Genomic DNA, 19,561 nt, shown 5'->3' on the forward strand with positions numbered 1-19,561 from the left:
TGTGGCTGTCCAATTCCCAACACCATTTATTGAAGGGACTGTCTTTTTTTCCATTGGTTATTCTTTCCTAATTTGTTGAAGATTTGTTGACTGTAGAGTTGAGGGTCCATTTCTGGGTTTTCTATTCGATTCCATTGATCTATGTTTCTGTTTTTGTGCCGGTACCATACTGTCTTGATGATTACAGCTTTGTAATACAGCTTGAAGTCAGGCATTGTGATACCACCAGCTTTGGTTTTCTTTTTCAACATTACTCTGGATACTCAGGATCTTTTAGGTTTTGATAGGTGTCAGTGCTTAGTAAATGTCACTTTTTTGAGTTTAAGAATTTCAAAACTGAGAGTAAAAGGAAGATATTAGGAGAAAGAATGGTCATAAAATCAGCTTTGCTTACATTGGACATATAATATGGAAATCAGAACATACTCATCTTTCTCATTTACTCTAAGTCTGCTTGCTTTAAGAGGGGATTCAGCTCTCTTCCCAGTTTTGGGTAAGTGTGAATGGTCAACCTAATCAGGGGTTCGAGATGGGTATTTGCAGTTTGTGGCTGTATATCAGGCTCACTTTGGAACCCAGAAGCCTGTGGAAAGATCATGGTAATGCTTGTAAGCCCTTCAGAGCTGGTATCTGAGCATGTTATAAAAAGGTTTACATCATGAGTTCTGATGAATGTTATTCATGAGTTCTGATGAGTATTATTAGTGATTTTGTTCAGGGAGGGCAAGTTGCTGAGTAACAATTTAATTTTATGAGACTTAGATTAAACCCTGCTGTATGTGCATATCACTGCCCCTCTTTTCTCAACATAGCAAAGCTCATGATATAAAACATTATGACCCCAAATATTTGGAACTTATTTTCCTGAGACAGAAAGCTGAGATAGATATTTTCTAGTTCTGATGAGCTCAGAAAACATTTGCTATAATGTCAATCTAATCATGCTAATCAAACCAGAAAGTTCTGATTTCAAAGCTTTCCATGTCGTTCTGCTGCTCCTGAGGTAAAGACCATCCTCATTAATGAGGATCGCAGACCCTGATCAGACACCCATGGTTCTGAGGACCTCCTCTGTATATTTCTTCTGCTCCATATTTTTAGGTGTCTGTGTTAAGGGGATCCTGGGGTTGTTTTAATCATACGTGGTAAGATGCACAGACTTGGACTTGACTGTCATGAGGGGGAAGTAAACACTCACAGATCCCTAGAAACAAAAGGTATGCACACATGCACAAAGGCTGTACGGGGAAGACCCAAGCCAGCCTGGAGTCAGAGAGAGTGGGAAGAAAAGGCAAGCAGGAACCTTTGTTGTGGTTACTGAGGGAAGGGATATGTGAGGCAGGGTTAAGAGCCTTAGGATTGGCTCATTTGATTTATTCCAGTGGGCTCTGGGCTATAGGAGTGTCTAGTAGTCTGGCACTTGGCCCTGGGGTGATTCAAGCAGGGGTACAGTGGCCTGAAATGTGGATCAGAGCCTGATCCACCTGTCATGGTGGACTACATTTGTCTACATGGGAAGAAGATGGAACTACTTTAAAAACAAGAATGATCATGTCGAGAACCTAGTGAAAAGATTTACTCAGTAGATATTAGTGAGCACAAATGGCATGGACGATGGTGTGCTAGGCTCTGAAGACTCACTGGGCTACCAATAGCATGAACTTTGCCTCTCAGTGCTTACTGTTTGGTGGAAGGCTAGATTTCCATTCATGGAGAGATCAGAGTGAGGAGAGCAGGATAGCCTGGGATCATGGTATGAGAGTCAGTTCCTCTCTTCCTGGGCCTCTCAGCTAATAGAAAGCAGACTTGAGATCTTGAGTTCCCTAAGAGGGCTATTTTTCTAGAACCTTTTTTTCCCCAGCTACATGCATGGAGAGGAGCATAACCCTTCCTCTTTATGTGTTAGACGGCTCACAAAACAGATGGCAAATCTCTGTCTTGCACAGAGTGGGAGCTGAATAAATGTTGAAAGGATGAACAGATGGATAAATGGAAAACATTATTGGCTTTGGAATTTGCTCTTTGTGCTATTCTGACTCTCTACCTCTTTATTCTCTTCTTCCAGTTAGTTTATAAGACATAATGTTTGTAAGGTGCCCAGCTCAGTGGAAACCTCAAGTAGATATTCAATGAATGACAGTTTCCCTTCTCCTTTGAGTTTTCTGCTTCCTAGCAGCCTTAATGCTTCCTGTCACCAGGCAAGAAAGTGCTGTCTTTGGGTTGCAGCTTGCCAGACTCACTGGTTACCCTAAAGGGCCTGTGGTATCTACACCACTGTTCTATCAGCATCTCATGTCCAATGTCCATGAACAGCCAAGCCATTCTGGGAAACTGAGGAGTGCTGGAGTGAGTGAAAAGAGATATGAAGGTAAATGTGAAGGAAGTCTAGTCTTTTTCCTTTTTAAATAGGCATCCCAGAACTAGGAACTTCTTTACATGATGACACATGCAGCTATGTTGAAGTATCTTCAGCAAGACATAGCATGTTAAAGAATTGGTCCTTGGGCTGTTTATATTCCTGTGGGCCTCCACCATAATTTAATCATTTAGCTGGGTGTTTATATATTTACCTTTATATGTGGATATCTTCAAGGACAATACCGTTTTGTCTCCTGAGGTTGATTTTCCTCCAGTTCGGATCCAAAGAACATTTGTTTAACAACATCACTTACCAATTATGCTCTCACACATTTTTGGTGATGGTTGTTTTCATTCTTATGGATAAGGAAACAGAAATTCAGAAAGGGTAAATGACTTGCTTGAGGCCACACAGCCAGAATTCAAATCCCAATTTGCTTATTTTAAATTCTGATCTACTTCACTTTTGAGCTTAGTATGGCTACGTATTCTGTCTTGTTGTTGACTTTTATTTGTCCTATTATTGGCTGTGGGTAACTCTCTCAATCAGTCATCAAAAGAACCCCTGCAGTTATTTGGAACCTGTAGTATTTCTGATGCAGAGCAGGACTTGGGGAGAAGAGACACACAGCCATTCCTTTGAGATCTCATCATTCTTTTTTTTTTTTTTTAAGACTTTACTTATTTATTCATGAGAGACACACACACAGAGAGAGAGAGAGAGAGAAAGGCACAGACATAGGCAGAAGGAGAAGCAGGCTCCCTTCAGGGAGCCTGATGTGGGACTCCATCCCAGGACCCCGGATCAAGCCCTGAGCTGAAGGCAGGTGCTCTACTGCTAAACCACCTAGGCATCCCGAAATCTTATCCATTCTTTTTTTTTTTTTTTTTTTAAAATCTTATCCATTCTTGATGTGGCTATTGACCAAGCACCTACTCTTTACTCTTGTCCCCTACAAGTCCTGGGAGCTGGGGATGTAGCACTAAATAAGGCTGTATGACTCCATCTCAGGGAGCTAATATTCTCTGATGGGGGCACATGATAATAAAGTAAACAAATGAATAAAGAAAGGTAATTTTGATCCGTGCTAAGGGCTTCAGTGAAATAGGGAACTAAGGAAGGGTTTCAGTGTGGCTGAGAACTCTGTTAAATGGAGTGGACAAAGAGAAGTGACATTTAAGCCACGCCTGGGAGGATGAATGATTAACCAGTATGGGCCAATGTAGGGAAAAGCATTCCAGTTACAGGGAAGAGCACTAGAAAGGCCCAGAGGTTAGGACTTTGTCTTAAGGAGTTTTGTTCTATTGGTAAGACCTGACAAAGGAGTCCAGGCAGACAGTGTATTCTACCTGAGGGAGTCTGCTGGGTAGATAGTCTCCTAGTGACCAGCCAAACTTCTAGAATGACAGATTATTGCAAACCCTGAGATTTATGCACCTGAAAGGGTGGTAAGGCTGGCAAATGCCAAGAATGCTGCGTGTGTCTGGAAGCACTGAAAGCTGAGGTCAGCCCCAGAGCACAGAAGCCTCTCTCCGTCTGCCTGGGGCAGTGGCAGACAGCACGAGTCCATCATTTCTGTTGCACTGCCAGCAGTAAATCGCAGCTGGTTATTGCTAAATTCTGGGATTTGCTTCTTGGAGAAAAATAATTAACACTGGCAGGAGTTTGATTGCATTAATTCACAGAAAGAAACACCCAAATGATAAATCCATAGTGGGAGAACTGCCCATATGTTACAGATTGGCTTAACATGGTTGAGGCATTAAATAAAAGAAGTCTGGGAAACAAAAACCTTTATCAGCTTTATTAGCATTGAACTCTGTGGCTTCCACTGGGGCTGACACACTTAATTAAAGATGTTCTGGTCTAATTAGGTTGCACATCAAATATACAAATACGAGCTTTTAAAAAGCCCAGCGATTGGAGTTTGGATTCCCTCTGGTATGCATATTTATTTCATTCCAACACCAGAACCTTCTTCAGTGAGATCTGGACACTGTCGGGCAGTTCCATCCCGTCTGGAAGGAGTAGGCATGAGGCTCTTTGTGATGAACCTCTTTGCATCCAGAGGAAACTAGAGAAAGCAGACTTGGTCTTTGTTCCTTTCTCTTAAGAAGAAAGATGTGTTTTGAAGAATTCATCCAGAGAGCTATTTTAGCCAGAGTTTTAACATAAAATTTTTTGGGCTATTTAGATCACCAGTTACCACCATCTTCATCATTAACATCATCATCATCATCTTAATCACAATCATTACCCTTTACTGAGAGCCTGATTGGTGTTGGTTGCTAGTTTACTTACACTGTCATGGCTTTGGGAAAATAATTTAATATCACTCGTCTTGGTTATCTGTTTCTGTGTAACTAATTACCCCCAAGATGAGCGGCCAAAAAGAACTAACATTAATTTTTTCACAATTTCTGTACATCAGGAATCTGAACATGGATGGATGAGCTGGGTCCTCTGTTTCAGCTGTCAGCCAGGCCTGTGGTCTCATCTAAGGCCTTGAGTTGGAGAAGATCCACTTCCAAGTTTTGTTGGCAGGACTCATTTCCTCATGGCCTGTCAGAATGAGCATCTCAGTTCCTCAGTGGCTATTGCCTAATGAGCATCTTGTTCTTCATGTGGCCTCCCTTAGTTCCTTGCCACATGAGACTCTGTAGGGTGCCTCAGAGGGAGTGAGATGGATATCCAAGATGGAAACCAGAGTGTTTTTATAAACTAATCTCAGAAATCATATTAAGTCTGACCCAGAGCCAAGGGGAAAGGATTGTACAAAAGTGTGACTACTAGGAGTCAGGGTCACGGTTGCCATCTTAGAGGTTGCCCACCACAACAGTCTTCTGATTTTTCAGTTGTCAAATGAGGCAGCATTAGTGTCTACCTTGGGGGTTGTTGTTCAAAGTAAACATAAGAAATTTGAACAGTAGCTGGTACATAGTAAGTTTTTTTTTTTTTGTAAACAATAGCTATTGCTAATGTCTTACAGTCCTTTAAGTGACACTGTGGGTTAAATAGAAACGTTCCATTCTAGAGATGAAGAAACAGAAACTTAAAAAGACAACATGTCTATGATCACGAGTACTCTCTTATACTCTGCCTTGAAAATTCTCCACCTTTCTGAACTTTGATCTCTCTCTTCAGTTCAGTGATACTGCCATGCTTTGTCAGTTTCCTGTCCTATGCTGTAGTCCAGAAAGTGCCTCCAGGTAGGAGCCTGGGGCAATTATAGGGCTTATCTCATCTATTTCTGTGATACTTGCTGTTATTTGTCTGAAAACCATCATTTCATGTGTCCTCGCCCATTTTTTCCGCTGTTGATGGCTGTGTAGAATGTCTAATGCTAGTTACTCCAACATGGATAAGGGTGGAAATTATCTTCATCAATTCAATTTTTTTAAAGTATGTATAGTTTTACATTTTGTATATCAACTTCATTTAATATAAGGAAGGAAATGAGACTGTTCAAGTAAATGTGGGGCATATCCATTGAGGAAACCAGAAAAGATCGACACTTAGGGCTTCTTGAGCTCTTTCCCACTCTTCCTCAGATTTATCTGGGCTTATGGCTGCCTCTGCCCTCAAACACTTGTTTCCTAAGTATTAAACACACAATGCTCAAATCTAGTTATGAGTCCAACTCTGGAGAACGAGAGCCTGCAAAACACTTTTGTGCTGTAAGCATCCCATCTCAGGGTAGACAATAAAGTATTTAGGAAGGGTTATTATATTTTTTTCTAGGAGAGTGTTTCTTAGGGCTTCATTAACACATGGACTCCACTAAAAATGCTGTTGTTTGGCTAAGGTTTTAAGTTCTAGTCTCTACATGTTTTCAGTTTACCTGTTGTAGCAGATGATAGACATCTGTTCAGTGTTCTGGGAAAATCTGGTGGTGAATGAATTTACCTTAATGCATGAGGGACAGAAAGAAAGCTGAGGCTGGGTATCCAGAGATGTCTCTGTGTTAGTCATCCTGAAGGACAGGCCTTCCCTTGCCTGGGAACCAGTGGAGTGGGATGCGAGCAGTGGGTGCTTCGACAGCCACTCCGCTCCCCTGTGCCAGGCTCCAGGGCAAGTTCCTGGCCAAACTGGGGACCAAGAAGTTCTCTGTCTTCTTTCTTTTGCAGCAATATTGTGCCCTGTTAATTCATGTGAACCTTGCTTGCCCTGGAGTCCTCTGAGATGCTTCACTGGACCTGTCCATTCAGGCCCATCTGAAGAATTATCTGACCCCACCCTGCCCGCATTCAAAACTAAACTGCCCATTGTTTTATTCTCACAGGGCCCCGAGAGCTGGCAGCTGTAAATATGTGATTTTCCATGCACTTGTCTATTTAGTGTCTGTGTCTTCTGTTAGATGAGAGGTTCCACCGGCACTGTTCATTGGTGTAGCCCCCTGCCCAGCAGAGGAGCCGGTACGCCATTGGCAGCCAGGGTCCTGTTGCACTTTGAGTAAAGGAAGGAAGGGATGGAGTCCGCTGTACTTGAGTGTTCTCTGAAGACCTAACTCAAGTTTAGATGGGTCTGATCTTAGCCCACTACCTCAGGGATTTTTACAAGTGGCTTTACTTCTCAGAAGGTGTTCAACAGGGAAGAAGATCTGCCTCGGTAGTTGTGGATCTTGCTGTTGTCACTGTGAGTTTAGAAATGAAAACGTGTCTAGTGGAGGACTGGTTATTGGTATTTGGTTTATGTTTAGTAGAATATGGAGAAATTTTCATTCTTAAGTGTCTCATGTCATCATCTTAAAGAATTAACTGTGATGTAGAGTAGTCTAAAGTGCTCCAAGTTTGGAATAAGTCAAAATCTAGGTTTGTGTTTGGGCTTAATCACTTACCAGCTTCATGTCTTTGTTAGTTACTTCTTTGAGCCTTGGTTCCCTTGTCTGTAAAATGGGGCTAATATTATCTCCTACCTTATGGGGTTGCAGTGGGAGTGAGTGAGTAGAGAGACTGGAGAGAATTAATAGAGTACTTTGGTATGCAGTAGGTGCTCACTGAGGGGTTGTTATACTATAACCAGTAATCTCAGACGCATCAGTGCCCTCAGAGAGCTGTTGGGCATTCAACATTAGAGATGGAGATTTTGAAATGGTTTAGAATGCAGGAGTGCCACATAGATTTCTTACTGTGTTCCAAATCTTATTTCACAATAGTAGCTGCCTGTAGATTTGTTCTGAGAGGGATTCTGAGGTTGCCTGTAGGCTTGAGCGAAAGGGTGCCATGATGGATTAGTGGTCGCTGCCCTGTTAACAGTGGCACTTCACATGTCATACACTGATGATCTCTTGAGTTTTCTTAGTGAAACTTTTCTGGTTGTCCAGAAGTGGAATGAAGGAGGAGGGATTCAGGAATTAAATGAGGCAAGAAGGAGAGGGAGGTTTGGGCATGCCTTCTCCAGGGAGATGCTGTGTCCCAGCCCATCCTGACTACATGTCCCCAAGATGGCTCACCAGGGTTGCTGAGTTCCTCCCCAACAGAAGAGAGGGTCCTGGCCAGTCTCTGTGTTTAATGATCCCCTCTTTGTTGCCCTGCGCTTGCTTGCCTCTAATGTGGACTCTGAATGTGTTTGCTCAGTTTCAAGGCTCATTAGGCAGGCCATATTTGGCTTTCTTTAAAGAGCAACCAGTTGCTTTTTGGACAGTGGTCAGCAACCTTTCACTTTGATACTCCTCACCCTGGTGCTGGGCATCACTCCTCATTGATTCTTAATGAAATGGAATTTTTTTTTCTCCCAGAGGTGGTTGCCCCTTACATCAGCCCTGCGGATGACCTGCAATTATTAACTAACGGAATGAAATGGTGATTGGGGAAAAGTGGACAAAAAGCTGGAGATATTCTGTGGAAAGGACCCCTAAGTAGAATGACTTCCAAAGCCTTATCCCAGTGAGAGGAAGTGAAATAATGCATGCAGAAATGCTTGGGAATTAAAATTACCATGGAAATGCTTACTATTTTGCTGTTTTTCCCCTAGAGGTTAAAAAAAAATGACTTCTGGTGCTTCTTTGCAGGACAGGCTTCTAACTTTCAGATATTCTCTAAATGTCATTGCTTCCAAAATCCCTTCCCAACCACTCTTTGAAAAGTAGACCTGTACCCGGTCCTTGTCAATCACACCATCTGGTTTTCCTCTCATAGCAACTATCAACATCTGAAGTACTGGGCTGCAGATGTGACTAGCATCTCATTGCCTTCTTTTGTCTTCTCAACTCCAGGACCCACAAAGGGGGCAGTGTCTATCTAGTTCACCAGTCTGTCCCCAATACTAGTAGGTGACTGGCACACAGTAAGTGCTCAGTAAATATCTGCTGATTAAATATTTTGGAATAAAACATGATATAGGAACAGGATTAGTGGGATTGCAATAAATGCAGTCATTGGTTTGTGTCCTGGTTTCATGTCTTATTAGCTGTGTGATGTTAGGAACATTCCCTAGCTGCATATTTAAAGAAAGAGGAAAACCAAAGAGGAAGAGATGACTATAAATCACTGCATGCAGTGCCTATGACAGGTTAGTCCTTTACAAATATGAGCTATTATTATTAAAATGAGTGACTCTTAATTCATTCCCTTAATCATTCATTCAGTGGTAATTGACCGAGTATTTATTCAGTATGTGCCAGGGGGATTTTCCCTAGGCCCACAGATGTGCTGGCTTTTGTTTCTTTTTGTCCAGCTTCTTTGCCCCATTCCAGGCCTAGTTCATCTGGTTTAGGAGCAGCTTTAGCCTTTCCTCCCAATACATAGTGGTTTGTTAAGTCCTTCATCTCCAAATGAGAGGTATTGAATTAGAAAAAAAGTAGTTCCCTTTATAAGACAAACAGCACTGGGAGAACAGGCAGGACCTTGTTAACTAGAAGAGTATGGGCTCAATAAATAAGCAAAGGGATACTTGTGGCTTCAACCATACTGAGATTTAGACCCAGATCAAAGACTCCTTTAATGAGTGCCTACTGCATACTAGATTACTGTACACTTAGACATTCTCATTTTTATTTCAGATTTTCATCCTGATACCCTCTCCCATCTTATTCTAAAATCAAGAAGTTACCAGTCTTCTCTGATAATCCAGAGCCTGCTTGCCTTTTGACCCCCAGGTCACATCCCTTGTCCTCCCCAATGATGACAACTTCTCTTTTCTTTGAATTCCCCTACCATTTTATTTTCACCCTTCATGTGGTAATTTATGAGACTTAAACTCTCAGTTTCCTTTTGACATTAAACAGAGAAATGGAGAGGAATATGTGTTGGCAGCTCTGTCAAATCTGGAAAGAGGGCAGCACAAGGGAGTTTCTGTAATTTCCACTATTCTTCCTCCATCGCCAACATTATGAATTTACCTGGAGTTTGTGGGGATATCTTATGGTGACCAAATTCACAAGAGACTATTATATACATGAGAGGCAGTGTATTTATTTATTGTGGGAGTTCCATTGCCACAGGGACAGGAATACTTGCCCTCCATGTCTAGAACTATCTCTGGGGCTCCTTACTCTTTGCAACGTGCCACTATGTCCAGATGCCCCTTTTCAGCAAATGCACCATTACTCTTCCAGGTGCTCCAGCCTGTCCTTGAGGACTCATTTTTGACGTGTTTCTCTTCCTTGCTCCCTACATCCAAATGGTCACAAGCTCCACAAATTCAGACTCCCAGATGTCTCTTGAGATGGCTCACTTCCTTCTATCCTCACCTGCACTCTCCCAAGTTTAGACTCCCATTACCTCCATGACCACATCGCCTTCTAAATCTCATCTTCTTTCACTCCCACTGGCCTTCCACACCACTCTGAAATTCAGCCTGGGGAATAAGGCCAACCACGAACTTCTGTTAAGTCTTTGAAATGAACTGTTGCTCCCTCTGTCTGAAAGATTAATGTCCCCAGCAGATGAGTCAAACATTCAACTTGTGTTCTCATCTCGCTTTTCTTGCTGATCACAGATCCAGACCCTTTCAGTTTGGAATCTATTTCCCTCCCAGGGATGCTCTTTTCTCTTTTCTTCTTGGCCACTACATGTATGAACAATTCATACTAGACCCCAGAACCTAAAATGCTCTTCCTGAATACTCTCTTAAGACACAGCTTTCTATCTTGTCTGCCTCTTTAATGTAGCAGAAAGAAATTAGTGTCCAAGACAGCTCATTATTAATGTCTTTGGACTGAATCCTGGCTGAGAAAGGAGAATAGGAGGCTCTTTCTAAGGCTCTGGTTTCAGACGTGTAAGAGAATGTTCTCTAGCAGAAACATGCCCTAAAGACAGCTATTTCCTAGCGAGGATGCTAGGCAAAGACACCATGGGTAGGTTCCTTCTCTAGGGGCCCTATTCCCTGCCAGAGCACACATCTGAGGGGACTTAACTCCTCTCCTAGAATAAAGAGGAAAAAAAAGCCTGGAAATGCATCTCCATTTACTTGACAGAATTCTGGAAGACCACTGATGCTCTTCTGGACAAGTGACAAATTCTACAAATCTATGATTACCTTACCACCTGGACCAAACTCTTACCATTCTGATTTTCTCCCTTCCAGATACCATCTACTACCCGACAAACTGGTGAGGCTATTATTATATACCCCATTTTTAAAATGATGAACTTAGGATAAAATAAGGAAGATTAAGACATATTCATGATTGTTTCCCAATTAGTGTCAGAGCCAAGATTTGAATCTACATCTCTGAGTCTGTAACACACTACTTCTATCTGTTTGATCACCATGATTCCAAAAATAAAGAAAATAAAACAATTAGTCATTTAAACAACTTTTAAACATGACCTTTAAATAACTTTCCTAATTTCTTCACTCTGGGATGTTTACAGAGAACATTTTACACTTTTCAGGAGGAATTCAGAGACTGTGTAGGACACATTGACTCCATTCATTCTCCAACACAAAGTGCCTGAATCTGTTTCCGGGAGGAGAAAAGAGAAGAGGAGAAGAATTCAAAGAAGGGCAACTGCTGAAAGAACTTAAAATTTTTAAAACTATAAAACAGCACATGCTCATTGTACCTGTTTTAGATAAAACAGAAAAGTATAAAAAGCAACACGCTCAATACTTAACACTAAATACTAAAATGTTGTGGGCATCTATTATTTATCTACTCAGCCTCTCATCCTTATTTTTCCCTCCTGCCTTGGGAAACTGAGCCTTCATTTTCTCTGCTAGTCTCTTTTCGTACTCTAACATTATGGTTTCCATGGAAACTTCCACTGTGTTCCATGCTTCCTTATACCTCTTGTGCTGCCCCCTACAGGCCACAGGGGATTGGTTCAGGAGGAGCGCCTGACCCAACATCAGCTAATCACAGCTCTTCTCTTGGATTTTTAAATGTGAGGTCAGAAAGAGCATCTGTCTTCTTCTAGGAGCAGAAAGTATGAGGCAAAACAAAACAAAACAAATAAAAAAATACTCAATACTTCTATTTCTACAGGTTGGTAAAAATCAATTTCTGGCAATCAGGAATAATAATGGCTGCCTGGGTTTAATGCCTTTTTAACTCTTTACCAGCTATGTGGCTTGGACAGGATAATTTTGCCTTGCTTAGCCTCAGTTTCTTCATCCATAAAGTAGTATTGTTCTGAGGATTTAATTAGTCACTAAATGTAAAGTGCTTAGATCATCAGTGTGTATGCAGTAATCATTCTGTAAGTATTTATGGTTAGCAGTAGTGGCAGTAGTACTAGCAGTTGTAATGAGGATGGCAGTATTACATGCAGAAAAATGTAGACAGCAGAGTGGACGAGAGAATCTGGGTGGCATTCACGCCTCTTGGTTCAACTTTGTTTCAAAGATCTGCTGAAAATTTTTTCTCCTCAGGGTTGGTCTTTCAAACTGTTGTGAGATTCTGGGAGTCTAAATATCCATTTTTATCTGATCTGGGTTACTTGAGCTTCTTATACTTGCCACAAAGTGTCCAATAACTAAATTTATTGGCACTTAACATGTTTAATATAAATGAGCTGATAATGAAAGTAATATGACACATACCTCTGTCCATTAATTAGAAATAATAAAATTTAACATATTATTTTTGCTTCAGATTTTTATATTTAGAATTATTATTATGCTATAAAATGTGAAATATTGGTAAAGCCTCCTTTGTACCCCTACCAGCCACATTGCCCTCCTCTCCTTCCCAAAGAAAGCTACTGTCTTGGCAAATATCCTACACTTCCATAATATTATACATTTACTACATCAGTATGTATCAATATGAAAATACATTAGTGGTATATTATGCAGTGCTTATCCTTCTGCAACTTGCTTTTAAAATTCAACATACTTATAAATCATGTTCTTTCACTTAAGTGTTGAATTTTTCATTATTTGAATATAAGATAATTTATCCCTCTCTCCTGATGAACACTTAAGCGTTTTCTCTTATTTATTTATGTATTTGTTTATTTTGGTCTCATAAACCATTAACATGTTTGCTAATTTATTCATGTGTGTGTGAGCATTTCTCTAAAGTACATAGCTTAGAGAAGTGGTGTTGCTGGTTGGCAAGGCTTGGATGTTTTAACATTATTATATATTGTCATATTGTCCAAATATCTATTTATCAGTAGTTTACACATGATCCCTCCAACATTTGATATTTTCATTTAAAAAAGTGCCAAGTTTTTGGGTAAAAAAATGATATTTCCCAGTTGTTTAACTACATCTTCTTGATAAATGGGAAAGTTGTGGAACTTTTCATGTATTTTTTCATCATATTTCCTTTTTTATGAACTAACTGTGTGTAGTTTTTGCTAATTTTTCTATTGAGCTATTTGCCTTTTCCTTATTGAGTATTAAATGTTCTTTATATGTTCTTATGCTAATCAATTGTCAGTAAAAGGTATTCTTCTGGCTATGGCCTGTCATTTGCATTTTAATGGTATCTTTAGTTATATAGAAACTGAAAATTTACTTTTAGGAAGAATTCACAATCTATTTCTTTATGATTGGTGTTCTTTGAGGTCTCCTTTAAAAAATAATTTGCCATCAGTGTGTTATAAATATATTATTTTACATTTCTTTCTTGTTTAAGTTTTGATTTTTGTTTTTAGGTTTTATACATTTATTTCACCAATAATTTATTTTTCTGTAAGGATCTAATTTTATTTCTTTCCTCAATGAATATCATGTGTAGCAGCACATTTTAATAAATAGTGCATCATTTCCTCACCAATTGGTAATGTCAGTTCTTGTTTCAAGTATCTGTGTACATGTGACTGTTTACTGGTTCCTCATCTAATCGTATCCCATCTTTTCCCATCCCATCCCATCCCATCCCATCCCAAATTATGCTATCCCAACCCATGTCTTGTGTATCACTAGGACATGCTTAGTTGCTATAGTTTAAATATTATATTTTATGGAAACATATTTGTGGTGGTTTTAAAACTTGTTTGTAAATTCTTAGACACTTCTCCCATCAAGAGATCTAATTCCCCACTTCTTGATTTTGGAAAGGCTTTACTAGCTATTTCAAACAGATAGGATATTATGTGACTTTTAAGGCTAGATTATAAAGTACTTCCACATAGGTCTCTCAGGATCAAGTCACCATGTTGTGAGGAAGCCAAGCAACCATGTGGAGGGGCCAAGTACAGGTGTTGCAGCCAACAGCCCTGCCTAGGTCCTGGCCATCAGTCAGCATCAATGGCCATACAGGTAAGTTAATGAGCTTTTAGATGGTAGTAGCCCTGAGCAGTACTTTCAACTTCTGCTGATAACTCTCAGAGCAGAGATAAGAGGTTTCTACCAAGATCTGCCCAAACTGGGGCAGCCCTGGTGGCGCAGCAGTTTAGTGCTGCCTGCAGCCTGGGTTGTGATCCTGGAGACCAGGGATCGAGTCCCATGTCGGGCTCCCTACATGGGGCCCTTCTTCTCCCTCTGTCTGTGTCTCTGCCTCTCTCTCTCTGAATAAATAAATTAAAAAAAAAAATCTTAAAAAAAAAAAAAGATCTGCCCAAACTGTAGATTTGTGAACAAAATAAATTGTTGTTTCAAACAACTTAGATTTGAGGTGGTTTGTTACACAACAATATATATTAGAACCATTTCCTCTTCTTATTCTTCTTCACAGTTGTCTTTGCAATTCTTGGATCTTTCTCCTTCAATATGAATTTTAGGATCTGTTTGTCAACTCTATGAAAAACCCTGTAGGGATTTTAATTGTAGCTGCATTGAATTTATAGATTAATTTGGAGAGACTTGAATTTTTAATGGTGCTAATTTTCTCATTTATAAATGTACTGTAAATTTATACATTTTTATATCTTTCAATGATTTTTATTGTATTAACTCCACAAGTCATATATGTTTTAATAGCTTTATTTCTTCATAATACTTAAGGACCTTGAATTTTTTTCTATAATACTTTCTAATTGGTTAGTGCTGGCTTATAGGTATGTTATTTATTTATCTATTTATTTATTTATTATTTTTTTTTTGGTATGTTATTTATTTTTATTAGAAATCTTATCCAGAATCCTCTAAATTATCCTTTTAGTTGCAGTAGTTTTGTTTTACTGTATAATCCATAGGATGATACCTAATTTTTATATGAAATCCATTTTTTCTTTTTATTTCTAATCTTTAACTCTCATTTCCATTTCCTGACCTACCCCACAAACTAAGACCTCAAAAGTGATTGTAGGACATATTTGTCCATTTCCTGACTTCAAAAACAATGTTTCTAATATTTCACAATTAAGTATAAATTTTATAGTATGCTTTTAGAAATCACTGTGTATCAGGTTAAAAATTTTTCCTTTTCTTCCTAGTTTCCTAAGATTTTGTTATGAGTATTTAAATTTTATACAATGTTTTACCCATATTGTGTGAAATGATTGTTTTCTACTCTTGAACCATCCTTGCATTTCTAGAATAAAAATCTGCTTTATCATTGGCACCTTTATCTTCTGTTCAGGGTCATGAAAGCCATCAGAGCATTAGAAGTCTATTTACAATTTTTGGATTAGTTCGGTTAGGATAACATTTGATAATCCAATCACCAATGACTTGCTGAGTCCTTTTGATTCTCCCTTTAAATCTATATCTCATAGTGTTGAGTACTTCCATCAGGAGGTACAGAATGTCTGCTTGTATCTCTCTCTTTTTTTTTTTTTGTATCTCTTTTTGATTTTGAAACTTATCAGTGGGTTCAGATATGGTCAACTCCATCTTTTTATAAAATTCCTCACCAGCTTCCCATCTAGGAGTTTAATTGGCCATTGATAATCATTGCCCAGATCTATCATTTTATTAAATTTTGCAAAGTGGTGATGTTCTGAGTCCACTTTTCATTCATATTTTAACCTGGAATTCTTCAGAAAAGAAGAACTTTTATTTTCCTCTCTCTCTCTTTATTCTTTTAAACTGATTAATACTTGATTTTTCAAGTATTAATCAAATACTTGATTTTTCTCCTTTTTATTTTTCAGTTTTTGAAATAATTAGTTTAGTTTCCTAGCATCTTCTAGCAGTGACTATTTTAGTTCATTCAGGCTGCTGTAACAAAATACCATGGACTCGGTGGCTTGTAAAAAACAGAAATTTATTCCTCATGGTTTGTGAGGCTAGAAATCTGAGATCAGAGTGCCAGCATGATGATTTGAAGGCCATCTTCTGGGTCTCAGACTTCTGTGTACTCAAATGGTGGAAGGGACCGTGGAGTTCTGTGGGGTCTCTTTCATGAGAACACTAATCCCATTCATGAGGGTGTTTGTCCTTATGGTATAAGTACTTCCCAAAGACTCCACCTTTCAATACTATCACATTGAGCATTATTTCAATATATGAATTTGGAAGGTGGATACAAATATTTAAACCATGGCAATGACAAATTTTTCAAAAAGAATACAATTATAAACACATGAATTTTAACATGATCAATATGTTTAAGTCAATAACAGGAGGTATTCTTTTTATGCTCAAATTGCCCCATCTTTAGCCAGTGGAATTTCCTTCAAGTTGGCTTCTGTGTCCTTTGATGTGATCCCTGGAAGTCTTGGTGACTCACGCTTTCCTATTTGTCTCTGGCTCATCTTGTTCATTTCCTGTGCTTAGATCTGCAATCAGCCATTTCTCCAAGGAGCAAATGCTTTCTATCAGTGAGAAAAGGTATTTTGAGACCAGAGTCTGGACACTGGGCTCTTTGTATTTGGTTTGTCATTATGCAGAGGCCTTTTCTGCAGACAGTTCTAAGAAAAACATGTTTTTATGAACAAATACATTGAGTTGATACTGACAGTACAAATACTCAAAACTAATATATCTTTGCAGTTCTTTTTGACCTTAGGATATACCCACTTGAAATTCATGGTCAAATTATACTTTAAAGTCACTGGAATGATGTCTTTTGATTATGTAATACATATTTAGATTCTTTGTTTCATTTAGTTTTCAATTTTGAGGTACTTTTTCTTACTCTGATTTTTTTCAATACAACTTGTTAAAACATTTTCAGAGCTCTAGAGGTATGGCTGAAAAACAAGAGATATTCAAATAAGTCTAGCTTTTACCCTGACTCTCTTTCGCTTGTCCCTATGTGGCACCTTAAAAAAAGTACAGGCATGTATTTTAAAAATTAGAAGCAGGTTCATTTACATACACATATTCCTTTCTTAAATGACAGGAAATATACTCTACATGCTTTTCTGTTCCTTGCATTTTTAAAATTAACAATATTTTCTGATGATAACTCCATAGCTGTATGTAGATCTCATTTATTTCTTTATATAATGCATGGAAGTTTATCCAACTAGTCACCTAGTTGGCCATTTGTATTGTTTGTAGTTTTTTGCTAGTTGGTTCCTATCACCTTATTTTTTGCTAATGTCTTTGGGATTTCTGAGCAAAAGGGTAAATGCATGTATTTTTTGCTAGACATTTTAAAATTTCTGCCATAGGGATCGTGCCATCTGAAAGTTCTACCAATAAGTATCAAAGCTCCTGTTTTTCCCTCACCAATACAGCATGTGTGTGCACGTGCACGTGTGCATGTTCATGCGGCTGTGTGTATATATGTGTGCAGTCAACCTTCATTGGTGTGAAATTCTATTTAGCTGTGAACATAATAGGTGTGAAATTCTATTTAGCTGTAGTTTTACTTTTCATTTTTCTTTTATTAGCAAGAGTGAGCACTTTTTCACACATTTAAGAGTTGTTATGTTTATTTTTCTGTGACTCCTATTTTTTTTTTTTTGTATAGGATTGTTGGGCTTTATTTATAGAAACTTTTAACATATTGGAGATGTTGACATTATTGTGATATAGGTTGAGAATATTTTTTCCTCTTTTCATTTGCCTTTTGCTTTGCTTTTTTTGTTACATATTGAAAAAATATTTTGCCATCTGTTCTTAAAATTATTCCCTTCATCATTCTCTTATTCCACCCTTCTGACCTCAACAATTACTGGCAAAGGGATATATTTAAAATGCTGAGCTCTGGAAGAGGCAAAGAAAAGCCCATTCTTCCAGAGAGCTGTGGTTGCCTTCAGGAGAGGGGCTCTTTGTGATCAAGACCTGCAGGTCCAAGAAAAACCCTACTTTCTCATGAATATTTGGGAGGGAGCTCTGGAGAATCCAAGTCACAGGAATTATCTGGGTGTGGAAAGAACAGTGGTTCAAAGCCTGAAGTAAGGGTTTGAATACAGTTTTGTCACTTCTGGGCTGACTTACCATCTTCGAGACTGTTTTACTTCTTTCACAGGTGACATTGTCAGTTAAAGTGATAACAGATGTAAAAGAACCTTGCATTTAGTTAGTCCTGTCTGTTTGACTACTGAAAGTGAGAAAGCCCCTTTTCTGCAATATGGGAATTTTAACTTTTTCTTTCCTGGTCATTGTTTTTTCTATTCTTTGAGGGCAACTGAGTAATTTCTCCTTCTGTGCCTGTGGTTCTTTCCAGTGAGCAAGTTACTGGCTACCTTAATTGAAGCCTTTTACTGTCCATCAGTTCTCAGACTCCCATGGAACTCTGCCCACCAGCTGCCAGGCCTTGATATTTCTTATTTGAGTTACGAGTAGCTTACATAGGTTGGGAATGCCTGTATGCCTTCCTTGGAGGCCATTGCTAGGAAATCCAATGGTCCCATCATCCAATGTTTTCCTCCATGCCTTAGATATTATGCTTGAGATTGGCTGATTGTTCACATTTTGCCATCAGTTTTAATATAGGGACATGTATTAAAAATGGTATAACAGAAAGCAAATATTCTTGAGGATATTTGCAGTGAGTGACGAAGTCCACGTCCTGTGTGTATATGGTCAGTCCTGTGAGTTCTATGTCCAAAATATGTCCCCCATCTGATTACTTTTCCCTGTTGCCATGCTACCTCCCCTGTCCCAGCTACTGTCTCCCAATCTGTATTCCTCCAAGAGCTTCTTAACTTTGCTCACTTCTCATTCACCTGTAACCCAGTCCTCTCCAGAAGCTCACATGAATATACCACTACCTGATAGGAAACAACCAAATGTCTTCTCCTTACACTTAGATAGAAATCAAAACTCCCTATTGCATCTGTAACGATTTGTGTGATCTGATCTCTTTTTTGACCCCATGGGCTTCTAATCTCCAACTTGTTTGGTGTCTCCTATCATTCTGTCCTTCTTTTCATCCCTCAAACCAGCCAAGTTCATTCTTGCTTTATGGCCTTTACACCAACAGTTCACTCTGCTGAGATGATCCTAAAGAATGTACTGTTTTTTATAAACTGAAGTACGGTTGACATACCATATTAGTTAGAGGTGTACAACACGGTGACCTGGTATTTGTAAACATTATGAAGTGATCCCCACAATAAGTCTAGTTACCATCTGTCACCATACAAAGTTATTACAATATTATTGACTATATTCCCTATGCCTTATTTTACACTCCTGTGACTTATTTTATAACTAGAAGTTTGTACCTCTTAATTCCCTTCATGTAATTTGCTCACCCCCAAAACCCCTCCCTGCTGGAAAACACTAGTTTGTTCTTTGTATATATGAGCCTGTTTCTGTTTTGTTTGTTCATTTGTTTTTTAGATTCCATATATAAGTGAGATCATATGGTATTTGTCTTTCTGTGTTTGACGTATTTCATGTAGCATAATACCCTCTAGGTCCATCCATGTTGTTGTAAATGGCAAGATTCTGAGTAGCTTTTTTATGCATTGTGTATGTGTGTGTGTATGTACACCACATCTTCATCCATTCATCTGTTAT

General features: G+C 38.9%; 2 long non-coding RNA genes across 5 annotated transcripts in view; both read left to right on the top strand.

Moving 5' to 3' along the window:
* Positions 1–19,561, top strand: part of LOC125755164 (uncharacterized) — a 124,728-nt gene that overhangs the window by 96,611 nt on the left and 8,556 nt on the right. The window contains exon 4 of one of the 4 annotated variants that reach the window (XR_007410963.1): positions 6,487–6,614. The exons of the other annotated variants lie outside the window; for them this stretch is intronic. This is a non-coding gene — a long non-coding RNA (uncharacterized LOC125755164). Of the gene's footprint in view, positions 1–6,486; positions 6,615–19,561 lie in introns of those variants that run through there. 4 annotated transcript variants of the gene reach the window in all.
* On the top strand, positions 8,099–14,041 carry LOC112646700 (uncharacterized). The gene is made up of 4 exons (XR_007410967.1): positions 8,099–8,869; positions 10,776–10,910; positions 11,197–11,789; positions 13,891–14,041. It is a non-coding gene; the product is annotated as an uncharacterized LOC112646700 (long non-coding RNA).

This window comes from Canis lupus, chromosome 5 (assembly GCF_003254725.2).
Source record: "Canis lupus dingo isolate Sandy chromosome 5, ASM325472v2, whole genome shotgun sequence".
Classification (NCBI taxonomy): domain Eukaryota; kingdom Metazoa; phylum Chordata; class Mammalia; order Carnivora; family Canidae; genus Canis; species Canis lupus.